The following is a 12,393-nucleotide window of genomic DNA, read 5'->3' as shown; positions in this document are numbered from 1 at the left end:
AAATGCTACCTTCTCCTTTCCGCTAGGTGCTTTGCTCCACACTGACAGCGTTTTCCATTTAGCTGTGGCTTCTGCGGGTCTGATGACCACCCATTGGTGATCAAGACTTCCACCCCTCCAGGTCTGTCCACCCTTTTGTGTTCCTTAGTTTGACTCCACAGTAAGACTCTTACTACTTATTTATCTATCTTCTTTGTTTGTTTGTTTTTGTTTGTTTTGACAGAGTCTCAGTTCTAGCTGGCCTGGAATTTGCTTTGTAGACCAGGGTGGCCTTGAACTAGGATGGCCCCTCCTACCCCTACCTTTCAAGTGCTGGGATTAAAGGTGTGAGCCATCAAGTTCTGCTTTCCAGCTGCCCTGGACCCTCCAACAGCGCCCCCCCACACACACACACACCCTCCAACAGCCCCCTCCAACCCTCCCCCGCCCCCGCCTTTGGCCTCTTCACTTGTAGAATAAAAGGTATGAAGCACCATGCTTGACCTAAGCCTATATTTTAAATTAATTAAGTCCGAGGACAACTTGGGGCACTGTTTTCGCTTTCCACCACCGCATAGTCGGAAGGTTAGAACTCAGGTCCTCAGGTTTGGCGGCAAGCCACCTCACCAGCCTGAAGAGCAGTCTTAATTTGTAATCCTCCTAAGGAAACCTCCTGAGTCACTAAGGCACTCACTGGAGGGGAGAAGAGTTCGACTTTTAGCTCCACTAAGTAATGGGGAAAACAAAAGCAAATCAAAAATGGCTTGTAAATACCTAGAGGATATCTTTTCATCAATTTGATAAGACTTAATAAGGAAGCCACATCCCTAAGTGCCTTAGGACAGTATTTGAGTGCCAGTCAACTTTTACCTAATTAAAACAGTCCTTTATCTGAAATTTTCCATTTTCATTCATTTTAACCGATTTCTTAGACACCCAGTGACTGCAGGCATATCAGATGTTATATTTGGTAGACTCTACTCTTTTCTCCAGAATGAATTCTCCGCTGGAAACAACAGCTAAGCTTCCCCCTACTCCCCCAGTGTGGCCTTCAGAGGTAAACGTCTACAGGAAGGCCCCCCTCTGTTCTGGTTAACACTTAAGTGAGACGCCCCAGTCACCCAAAATTCCGAAATCTCACGCTAATAATCCGCATCTAGTCACCTGTGCCTCAAAGTGACCGATCATGTTTTTTCTAGGGGAGAAAAAAAGAATCTTTCCCCCTATGGTAAAAGACTCAAGTCTGCAGGAAACGTGATGCGGCTGACCGTATACTCTGTTCTTCCAAAAGCTGACGCTTTAAAAAAAATCTTTTTATAAACCCTTTAACTTCCCACTAAAGAAGGGAGGCGGACAAATGAGAGAAAAATACTGAGGGGGAAAGAAATATAGAGAGAGGGAAAATTTTTTTTTTCAAAAATCAGGACTCTATGGAAGATTGGGGACAGTAATCAGAACTGCCAAAAGTTCACCTTACCTTCCGTAAGTACTTGGCGTCGCCCACTTCAGAAATTAATACCATTCACAGCCCGGTAGCAATCTACAAGGCTAGGAAGTCACCTACAACATCTTCGCTGGCCGCCCTCTTTTAAATAGAAAACCAAATTAAAGAGTCTCCAAGCTACTTCCCACCGTGCGGCTTAAAGCAACAGATCGCTCTAGGCTTTAACTCTCCCAGGCTCTGGGAATTCCAGTTTGTCACAATTTCTTAACCTGAGCGACCAGCGGAGAGAAACTTCCCCCGGACCCAGAGCCTAGCTTCTCCGGGTCCCGGAGCTCGGCGACCGGCTAGGCTGGGTAGTACGAGCGGGCTGCGGGGCAGCTGCGGCCCGGGCGGAGCGGCACGGGGTCGGATCCCGGGGAGCGCGGCGGAGTCCGGCTGCAATCCGTGCCTCTGCAATCCCGGCTCTTCCCGGTTCCCTCCCTCCGCCTCCTGCCCTCCCCCAGACGAGGCCATTCGCCTCACAGTAGCAAGGTTGTCTCGTATACTCCCTTCCCTTAAACTCACCAAACCAGATTTTTACTCCCAACACCGGCAACTTCCCGTAAATCTGCACTGAAATTTTATCCTGCTCGCTGAGCCTCCGCTGGCCGATGGCCAGTGCAACATTCCTGTTGTTTTAGCAGCGCGGATACCTTAACTGAAGGTTTTCTTTTTAGAAAAAAAAATCGTATCGAACTGGCCCCGATATTAAGATTTAGGAACTTTGGCCGCTCTAAAAGTCCCATCCATTTCAGACATCCAGAAGGGACCCCAGAAGTGGCACCTGCCCCACCTGGGGACATCTAGGAGAGTGGCTTCCGGTCGCCTGTAGCTGTTCAGAGTAAGCCACCCTGAGCCTGCATCGAGGACTAAGCACCCTGCGCCTGACTCCCGGGCGAGCAGTACCACTGCCCCCGGCCTTGCGGGACAGGAAGGCGCTGGAGCAGGTAGGGCGGCAGCGAGCCCCGCCGCGGGCCTGCAGGAAGCCGGGACCTTCTGGACTGTCCTTACCTGAGGCTGAGCATGGCTCGGAGAACACAGGCAGGCACGTCACGGGGCCGAGCTCTGACCTTTGCCGGGGCCTTCACAGCAGGGCCTGGGGCCTGGGCGCCGCTTGTTCAAAGTGGCTCATTCTTAAAGCGCTCTGACCTAGTGTTACAGCTGGTTTCTAGAAAGGGAACAAAAACAGGCATGGAGAAACTGCAGCCAAGCCCTCCTTTAACCTTGCCTCTCTGATCGCTGGGGAACTGGCTCCAGGTCTGACCCTATCCTTACTCCCAGGAAACCCACCCTAGGGCCGCGGTCCCCGCCCCACCCCTCGGGTTACCTGTTTATACAAGAATTAAGGAGCCTCCCGCATTTCAATGGAGCACTAAGCCTGTTTGCAGGCGCCGAATCAGCCAACAGGAATCGAATTCTGTGACTAAACAAACTAGAAGAGGAAGCAGGCACCACAAGGAACCTAAAGTTGTGATTTCGGGTTGCAGTGTCATGCAACAGAAAAAAAAAATACTGTTTCACAGTAGACTACTTAATTAAAAGAACGATCCAAAACTAATCCCCCCATCTAGTTACATGGAACCTGGAAAGAGTATCAGCACATAGCATTAGCCACCATTGTTAGCGATATTACTAGTATATATTATGCCTTCTTTTAGGCACTTAGAAGGAGGTTCCAGACCCATCTGCCCTCGCTATCTGTGAGCCTGTGAGCAAGTTATAGTTTCTGGAAGATTCTAAAGATGGGAGTTTTACATTCACTGTGGACAATTTCAAGGAGAAGGAAAAACGAAGTCTTCGTAAAGGGGTGTGCAACTGATTTTCGTCTTCTGTAGAAGCTTCAAGGGACGTGGAGAGAAGTTCGCCCTGCATTCCAGGAAGTGCAAATCAAACGTCAGTGTCACGTGTGTAATTCTGATTCAGATTTAGGCTCTTGACCTGCCCTGTCACCCTGCGAGTTACTCCATAGGTTTAACGTCAGTGATAGATAACAATGAATCATGCGGTTTGGAAATCTGCGGAGAGAAAAGGGGGAGTCTGAAAACTCATAAATATCATCAAAACTAAGGAATAGTGAAGGGTAAAAGGGTAAATTGGTGTCTGCCCTTTATCTTCCTTTTAACTTGACATATAAATGAAATCCTAATCTCTTTATGGTGAGGCCTTTATTACTCAGGAACCCTTTCACCCTTTTCCTTAATCGGATCCTCAGGCCTGTCCCAATTCTGGAGGTGAAGACACTGTCCATACAGAGGTTAGGTGAGCAGGTCCCACTTTTCCGAGCGCCGACCTTTCGGGTCTAATCTAAAAGTCGAATCTTACCAACATTAGTAAAGTAATTCCTGAAGCCAGCCAGGAATTCTGAAGTTCTCCCTCCTTTTGATCTTTGATCTTTTATCTTTCAGGCAGCAAAAGTCAAGCCAGACCAGTTTAACCGTGTTCTGGATTCTAAATCGAGTCTCTGAAGACAGGTGCACACGTGTCCTGAGAACCGCAAGCTGCACGAAGACTCCGGGTTCCGCACTGTTCCTAAGGGTTGATACAGTTAGGTAGCGACCAAGACGCCACAGCTGTAAAACGGCTTGGAAACCGGGTTTCCGAGAGGCTTTCTGAGCTGGAGGAGGCACGGTTCTGTACTTCAAAATGGGTTTTTCCATAGGAAGCTCTGGGCCCAGCCTTGAGAAGCAAGGACCAAAGAGATTAGATGTAGCCGAGGAAGGCGTCCGTCAAAGTCAGCAAGAAAGTCAACGGGAAGAAAGGGAGGGAAGGAGGGAGAGGAGGGAGGGAAGATGAAAGAGGTGTAGCCCAGTGGTAGAGCACTTGGCCTAGAATGAATGCAAATGTGGAGAAGCCGCTGGTGTAGAGCCAGCTGCACCTGGGGACTGAGCCCCTGAGAAAGGCGCAGGCTCCAGGAAGCAAGTCTTCCTGAGCGCTTCCCGAGTCTGTTCCTTTGCCTCAGATGCTAACTGCTGTCTGCCCTTCGGTGCTCTTTCCCCATTCTATTCATTGACACAGTAAACTGGGCGGGCTGCTGTCACTTGGTTGTATAACTGTGCAGCACAGTAGCCCAGGCTGTCGTGGAACTTGCTATCCTCCTGCTCTAGTTCCCAAGCGATGGGGGTACATACACGCACGGGTACACCCAGCTTCCAAGTGGGTATAATTCTTTTGTGAGTTGGTTTTTAGGAAGGGGAAAGGAGGTGAGAAAGACTGTGTTGCACTATGTTGCCCAGGCTGGTCTTGAACTTAAATACTTAAGCCACTCTCCTGCTCCAGTGCATCCACATCTGGCTAAAATAAACTTTTAAAATGGCAGCTGATGGGCCTGGTGATGACTTAGGACTTTAACCCCAGTACCGGGGAGGTAGACTTTATGAGTTTGAGGCCAGCCTGGTCTACAGCACAAGTTCTAAAACAACCGAAGGCTATGCAAGGAAACTGTCTCGGAAACAAAACAACAACGCAAAAGACAGACTGTGGGAAAAATAAATACAAGCTTTGTCATTTGTTTTGTGGATGACCTTCAGGCCCACCAAGTCCCACTCCAAATCATTTTAGCCCCCAGCCCCTCTGTCCCATTCTGCCTCCAAGGCAGGGTTCCAGAATCAGTAAAAGGAACATGAAGATTTGAAACTCAGGATGGGGAGGTTGCTCAGTGGTTAGCGTTCGTTGCGTGAGTTTGAACACACGAAACCCATGTAGAACTAGTGCTTCTATGATGAGACAGGAGGCAGGAATAGAAGACTCCCTGAGAGCTAATGGGCCAGCTGGCCTGCCACACACAGAGAGATTCTGTCTCAAACGAGTTAGAAGGCCAGGTCCAACACCCAGGGTTGTCCTCTGTCCTCCACACATGCTCAAGCACACAAATGCACACACATAAATGCTCAGTCATACGCACATTATACACACTCACTGGGAGATTCGATTTCAATTTAACCTCTGAGACAAATGAAGCCACACAAACTACTTAGCTGCTCTGAGCTTCAGTTCCTGCATCTGTGAAATAACATCCACTCCTCTGGACTTTTAGGGGTTAAAGGCAAGGTGAATTCTCTGCACGGTTCCTGGCACTTAGAAAATAGACAGGAAATACTGTTTCCTATGAATCGGTACCTGGAAAACACCTACCCCAAGGCTCTCAAAGAATTGTCTTTCCCATGTTTAAATCTTAGCTCAGTGCTGTGCCAAGACGTTCTCATTAAAAAAGGCAAGCCTCAGACCTCTGTAAAGAACCACAATCTAGTAAGATCTACTCGAGTATGCAACATTTCCACAGAAACACCAATTATCAGTGCTGATTAAAACTGTATGGAGCAAGACCGGTAAGGCACAAATCGTTTGCACTTCCCCAGAGCAGAGATTCAGGAACTGAGGCCATCAGCGATTTCTCCGTGTTCTAATGTGTGACAGAGGTAGGGTTTTTGTGGCTTCTCACTATTCCATGCTCCTTTGCCTGCACCCAGATGAGGAACAGATTAAAGGTGCTAAAAAAAAAAAAAAAAAAGATAGCCTTTGGCCAGGTGCGGTGGCCAGAGTCATTAGTCTCAGCCCTCCGGAGGCTGAGGCAGGAGAATACCTACTAGCTCAAGACTGGCCTGGTCTACATAGTCCACACAGCAAGCTCCAGCACAGCCAAAGCAGCACAGTGAGTTCCCTCTCTAGTGAATTAAAATCATCTTCTCCAAGTCTCGACTTTCTGCTGGTGGGAGTGCCTGTCTGCTCACTGTGAGGACTGAGTAACAACGCACACACTCGCAGAAAGACAGGCTTTTCTCCCCTTACTGTGGAGGACTGAAACCCAGGGCTTCCTACCTGCTAGACAAGCCCTCCACCACAGAGCTACTCCCTGCAGTCACGCTACGTTTTTGAAGCCACACTATGTTTTCGATACATAGCAGTTGTTGCTCTTAAATGGCCCAGGGGAGGTCTAAATGGATTGTATGCAAAGAACTGTGCCTGGAGTGGGGCATCAGTGCTCACATTTCCCTACAGAACAGCTATGATCATGACAGTGAGGTCCTGATAAATGGCCAGGTTTATTGGCGGGTGGGGCAGGGACACCTGTTCTTCATTTCTTGTCGGAGCTGACGAAGTCATCTCAGTAATTTTATTTTCTTCTTATCTCCTTCATTTCTTCTGAACCAGAACAAGTACTGGTAGATGAGATAAAAGCCACCCACTGGAGTCCCAAACTCTATGGAGACCCATGATACTTGCTTCATTGGAAGTCCTTCAAAACCTGAACCCAATCTTAATTCAGAACATGCAACCAGATTTAAAGAGTCCTCTCCTTCCTGTCATTTTACAGCCTCCTGGATTTTCTTATCTGAGGACCCTGCCCATAGAGGACTTAAAACAAAACAAAACACTTTTCAATTCCAACTTTAATATTCAATCCCCACTGGATCTAATATGTGCAAACACAAGGCATGTTATCCCCCCAGGCACTCTAATCCAAAGGATTAAACCCAGTTTTGCCAAACCCAGAGCACGGTCACCGCCGTGGGTGAGGAGGGCCATTCAGAAATCTATTACTCGGAGTCTGGCTTGGCTGTTCCACACCACCCTGTAGGAGGGCCTCTAACTGAATTTTAAAAATGCACTGAGTTCACAGAAAAGAGAATTAAGTATAGCAGGGGTTCCCTCTGAACATTAATCTCAGAAGCCAAATCCTTCATTTTGCGAAAGGCCTTCAATACAGGAGTCCCTTGACCTTAGTCCCTCTCACACAAATAGCTGTGGCTAAGGCTGCCCTGCTGAGAGGGAGGGAGCGCTAATGTAAATTATAGGCCCTTAAAGTCCCACTCAGGGCCAAGAACTGGTTTTCTTATGGCAGCAAATGCTACTAATGCCTTTGTATCTCTTTAAGACTTATTCCCCACACCAGATCTCTAGATTTCTGTTTATTTTATACTGGAAAACAGTCTCAGACAAAAAGCCCAATCAGAAACTTATCAGAAAAGACTGCCAACATGAAAGTTGCTAATATTTACTAACAGCTTGTTAGAATGTTTGCCAGACAGTACCATGTGCTCCACATACATCAACTGTGTAAGCCTTACAGCAATGGCATGAGACGGAGATCACTGTCATTGATGAAGAGACCAGCAGACAGAGCAGGCAGGTGACACAGCTAAGGACCGACTGCTAGAATGTGGCAGAGCTTGGCTTCGTGATCCTAACCATGACCTCCCATGGTCTCTCACAGGATGTCATTTTGGCTAGGACTGAGTCCTATGAATCTGTGAGGTGATCCTCCTACTACATCCAAATGGGCCCAAGAACAGTGTCTGAGGGGGTGTGGTAGCACATACTTGTAACCCTAATTTTTATGAAGCTGAGGCAAGAGAATTGCCTCAAGTTCAAGGCTAGCTGAGTCTACATTGCAAGTTCAAGTCCAGGTGGATAGCAAGACCCTTGGAGGGGTGGAGAATGAAGGCAGTGCCTAGCGCTTAGTAGTCAGTGTGGTTACACACCTGATATTAGGGTCCCCAAATGTTCAGAAGAGTGTATCAGGAAAAGTGGAGTCTAGCTCAGCTCCACTCGGGCTTAGGATCCCATGTGAGAATGACTAAAGGGTCATTTCAGGCTACTGAATGTAACATAATAAATAAAATGTGCAGCTAGTAGTGCTTCCAAAGTTTGAGAAGTGTGTTTCAAAGATTTTAATGTGAGACATACTGGAAGACATGACCTTTTACAGAGAAGAGTTGACGGCAGACATGGTCATAAAGCCATATTCAGATGATGTAAACATTACCAGGCATGGTCCACACAGGTATGCCTGAGGTCCCCGTGCTCACACACTAAGACAGGAGTACTGGAAGCTTGTCTGAGGCCAGCCGTGTCTATGAAACAGAGATTCCATATGTTTCAAAGTTCTAAAAGAACTTTGGAGCTGCAGAGATGGCTCTGTGGAGAAGAGTACTGGCTGGTCTTCCAGAGGAACCGAGTTCAGTTCCCAGCACCCACCTCACGTGGCTCACCACTGTGGGCAGCTTTAGCTCCAAGTCCTCTTCTGGCCTTAGTGAGCCCCCAGACATACATTCCTGCGTGCGCGTGCGCGCACACACACACACACACACACACACACACACACACTGTATATATGTATATACACATAAATAAATAATAAAATAATTGCTTAAGAAAGAAACCTTATTTTTAACTTCTTTATTTAGTGGGTTATGTGCAGATGTGTGTGTGTGTGTGTGTGTGTGTGTGTGTGCGAGAGAGAGACAGAGAGACAGAGAGAGAGAGAGACAGAGAGACAAAGAGACAGAGAGAGAGAAAGAGAGAGAGAGGGAGAGAGAGAGAGCGCACATGGGGGTATGGGGGACAGCTTGTGGGAGTTAGTTCTCTCCTTTCTCCACGTTGGTCACAGGGATCAAAGGGTCATGGGGCTTAAGCACCTATGCCTTACCCACGGGAAGCCAGCTCTGGTGAAGCCGTGTGAGTGAACATTCTTATCTTTGCTTCTATTGTTTTCCAGCTTGAAATCCCTTTGTTTTGATAGTCTATCCATCCATCAGCAGGGTACACTCCAACCATCCATCACCAGGGTAGGCACAACAGCTAAGAACACTGTCTGCCCAGCATGGCCTTACATGCCTGTAATTCCAGCTTTGGAGGCAGAGGCAGGAAGATCTGGAGTCCAAGCCAGCTCTGGCTACGTGAAACCCTTCCCTCTGAAAGAAAACAATAAAGAGGCAAAGGCCAAGACCCGAACCCTGTCCCAGTCGTCTATGAGCAAATATCTTGACCCCTGGGGTCTTTAGACCTCATCAGGGAGGTCTGGTGTATGGTGTATGCAAGGTGCTGGGAACACCAACAGCTCAAACTCCGTCTTGGCATTTTGTGTTAGGATTGTGTACATGACCTTAAATCTTTCATCCTCCACTTCTCTCAAGGGCTGAGATCACAAAAGTGCACTACCATGCCGGCTCCATCTACTCCTTTATCCCCAAATGCTTATCAGGCATCAGCTATGTGTCCGATTCTGTACATCGTGCTAAAGATTAGAAAGAAAAATGAGTCTTTGTTCTTCTATTGAGGAACATATATTATACAGAGACAGATAAATTCACACATTCTAGGATTAAAGGCATATACCACCTCCTCCAGGCTCACACATTCGAAATGCTAATTTGGGGGGAATAGAGGCAGACTCAAAGGCTGAATAGAAATAGAGAATAAAGGCTGAAATAGAGAAACTCAAAGGCTGCCTAGGACTTAGCCAGGTAGAAAAGAAGGAAAGTGCCCCTCAGCTGAGCAAGTCACCAAGATTCAGGGACACAGGGACACAGGGATGTGAGTGTAAGAGAGAGGGCCCTGGGGCTAGAGGAGTAGATTGAGAAGTTGATGGGTTGGCAGTCATAAGAAATATTGTCTGTCACAAAGTAGAAATTCAGAGTGGCTTAGTGATTGTTTTAGGGCAGGGTCTCCCTATAGGCATATAGAAACATGCCTGTCTACAGAAAAGTTTTCTTATATGTAGGTGCATGTGTGTGGGGCATGTGCATGTAGGCTTGTATGTATGTGTATATATGTGTGTATGAGTGCATACTTGAAAGCTGGTTCACTGCCACCCCATCCCACCCCCATTCCCCACATGTTAGAGTTAAAGAGATGCAGATCACACCTGGCATTTTTTTTTTTTTTTTTGGTTCTTTTTTTCGGAGCTGGGGACCGAACCCAGGGCCTTGCGCTTCCTAGGCAAGCGCTCTACCACTGAGCTAAATCCCCAGCCCCTAGGCATTTTTTTTAAGATTTATTCATTTATTATTTTTTTTCTGGATATGAAAATTTATTATTCTGTTTTCATTGTCAAAATTTTATGATCTTGGTCTTTCCTTCTTGCCTTTGTACAGAGCCAAAAGAGACACATTGGCTACTTTAACCACCTTAAAGCGGACTCCAGGAATATCACCCACGGCATGGCCTTTGCGACCAAATCCAGCAACCAGAACTTCATCATTTTCCTCAATGAAGTTCAAGCAACCGTCATTGGGCACGAAGGCTGTGATCTTCTTGCCGTTCTTAATGAGGTGCACCCTGACACACTTCCGGATGGCAGAATTTGGCTGTTTGGCTTCAACCCCTACTTTTTCCAGCACAATTCCCTTTGCGTGAAAGGCACCCCCAAACGGATTGGCCTTCAGGGCTGTGCCCAAGTGGGCTTTCTTGTACTGTTTATCCTGCCACTTCTGGTCCTGTCGGTGACTGCGGAGCTTCCGGGCAGTACAGAGACCACAACACTTACCCATCTTGCCGGCACCACGGGCCCGAGAGAAAGAGATATTTATTTATTATATATAAGTACATTGTAGCTGTCTTCAGACACACCAGAACAGAGCATCGGATCTCTTTACAGATGGTTGTGAGCCACCATGTGGTTGCTGGGAATTGAACTCAGGACCTCTGGAAGAGCAGTCAGTGCTCTTAACCACTGAGCCATCTCTCCAGCCCACACCTGGCATTTTTTAAAACATGGGTGCTAAGGACTTGAAATCGAGTCCCTTGTGCAGGAAGAACTTTGTAAACAGAGCCAGCCTCCATTTTCATGTCCTCCTGGGGACAGGGCACATTATCAATCCCAGGACCCAGGAAGCCAAGTCAGGGGGGTGTGGGCTTTGAAGACAGGCTGGGTTACATAGTAAGCAAAGCAAAATAAAATACAATAAGCATATCTGTGTGAGTCCACTATGGTGTCTAACTAGATGAAGACAATGGGATCAAAGACGTACTTGGTGGGGGTAAAAGCCATGGATGAGGCTTAGTGACCAATCAGATGATGGAGAAATGGAGAAAAGACAAAAGATTAGGGGTAGAAATATTGAATCATTTACAGTTCGTGTTTCTGGGTCACGATTCTGTCCTTTCACCTCGTCTAATGTTTCTCCTTTTCCTCCCCCGTCCTCCACTTCATCTTGGTCTTCTTCACACAGCTAGTTTGAAACACACTGGAGGATTATTTGAACCCCTGACCTGCCTCCATTTCTCATGTACAATGATCACAGGCATGACCCAGAACACCCAGCCTATAGGGTAATTTTGGAAGTGAAAACTTCAAAAAGTTTATAAATAGAAGAAAAAAAAAAAAAAAGCCAGTCCAGTCACGCTCGGTAGCACACACAGGCCATCGTAGCATTTGGGAGGTAGAAGCAGGAGAATAGCAACCTTACTGACAGACACAGTGAGCTCGAGGCCAGGCTGGGCTGTGTAAGATCAAACAAAATGAGACTCGCTGTCCCTAAGACACGGAACAATCCACCCGTGTATTCATTTGGTGTGTATTATATTATCTACTAAGAGCCAAGCACTGGGGACACAGACACACAGAAGCAAGAGCCACTCCTTCATAATGAAATGTCTATCATACAAAGTAAGAAGATCGGAGTGGTGGGTACAAAATGCCAGGAAGAATTCATTAATTCTGCCTGGGGGCAAAAGGGAAGTGAGCTGAATTTGTAAGAGGGATAACCTAATGCTTTTTGGTTTTTGAGATGGGATCTATATATGTAGCCCAACGTAGCCTCGAACTCTTAATTCTCCTGCCTCAGCTTTTTGAGTGCTGCAATTGCAAGCCCATATCACCCTTCCCCACTGAGTTTGAAACATGGAGACATTCCAGCTGGGGAAACTCATGAACAAGAAGGAGGCAGGGCCAATGACATAAAAAGCATCGTTATCTTTGGCCGATGGCGTAAAAAGCATCGTTATCTTCTGTGACAGAAGGTTGATGTGTGGTGAGGTGGCAGAATTGGCAGCCAGAGGTGGGTAGGGATGAGAGGACAGATTTGAAAGGAGAATGGTCTTTATTCTTATGAATGAGAGACAAGATTTTGAATATGAAGTAACATGATCAAAGGTGTGGTTCAAAAGAAAACTCAAATGCAACTGTTGTGTGACAAAACCTTTCCTGGGGA

The 12,393-nt window shown here is 47.0% G+C and overlaps 1 protein-coding gene, 1 long non-coding RNA gene and 1 pseudogene across 5 annotated transcripts in view; 1 reads left to right on the top strand and 2 right to left on the bottom strand.

The window, feature by feature from the left end:
- The window catches only part of Rbm47 (RNA binding motif protein 47), a 139,374-nt gene extending 136,483 nt beyond the window's left edge, over positions 1 to 2,891 (bottom strand). The window contains 2 exon segments of one of the 3 annotated variants that reach the window (NM_001005882.2): positions 2,474 to 2,630; positions 2,790 to 2,891. The gene's annotated coding sequence lies outside the window, so the exon portion shown is untranslated. 3 annotated transcript variants of the gene reach the window in all.
- LOC120096606 (uncharacterized) lies at positions 1,925 to 4,777 on the top strand. Its single transcript, XR_015637430.1, has 3 exons — positions 1,925 to 2,409; positions 3,121 to 3,355; positions 3,868 to 4,777. It is a non-coding gene; the product is annotated as an uncharacterized LOC120096606 (long non-coding RNA).
- A 5,445-nt stretch (positions 4,778 to 10,222) lies between these two features.
- Positions 10,223 to 10,762, bottom strand: Rps23l1 (ribosomal protein S23 like 1; annotated as a pseudogene). The gene has a single exon (XR_015637022.1). The product of XR_015637022.1 is annotated as a ribosomal protein S23 like 1 (transcript).
- Between the last annotated feature and the right edge of the window lie 1,631 nt (positions 10,763 to 12,393).

Source organism: Rattus norvegicus, chromosome 14 (assembly GCF_021556685.1).
Source record: "Rattus norvegicus strain SHRSP/BbbUtx chromosome 14, alternate assembly SHRSP_T2T, whole genome shotgun sequence".
NCBI lineage: Eukaryota > Metazoa > Chordata > Mammalia > Rodentia > Muridae > Rattus > Rattus norvegicus.
The sequence above is the reverse complement of the archived record's forward strand: the minus strand, read 5'-3'. Positions and strand labels throughout refer to the sequence as shown.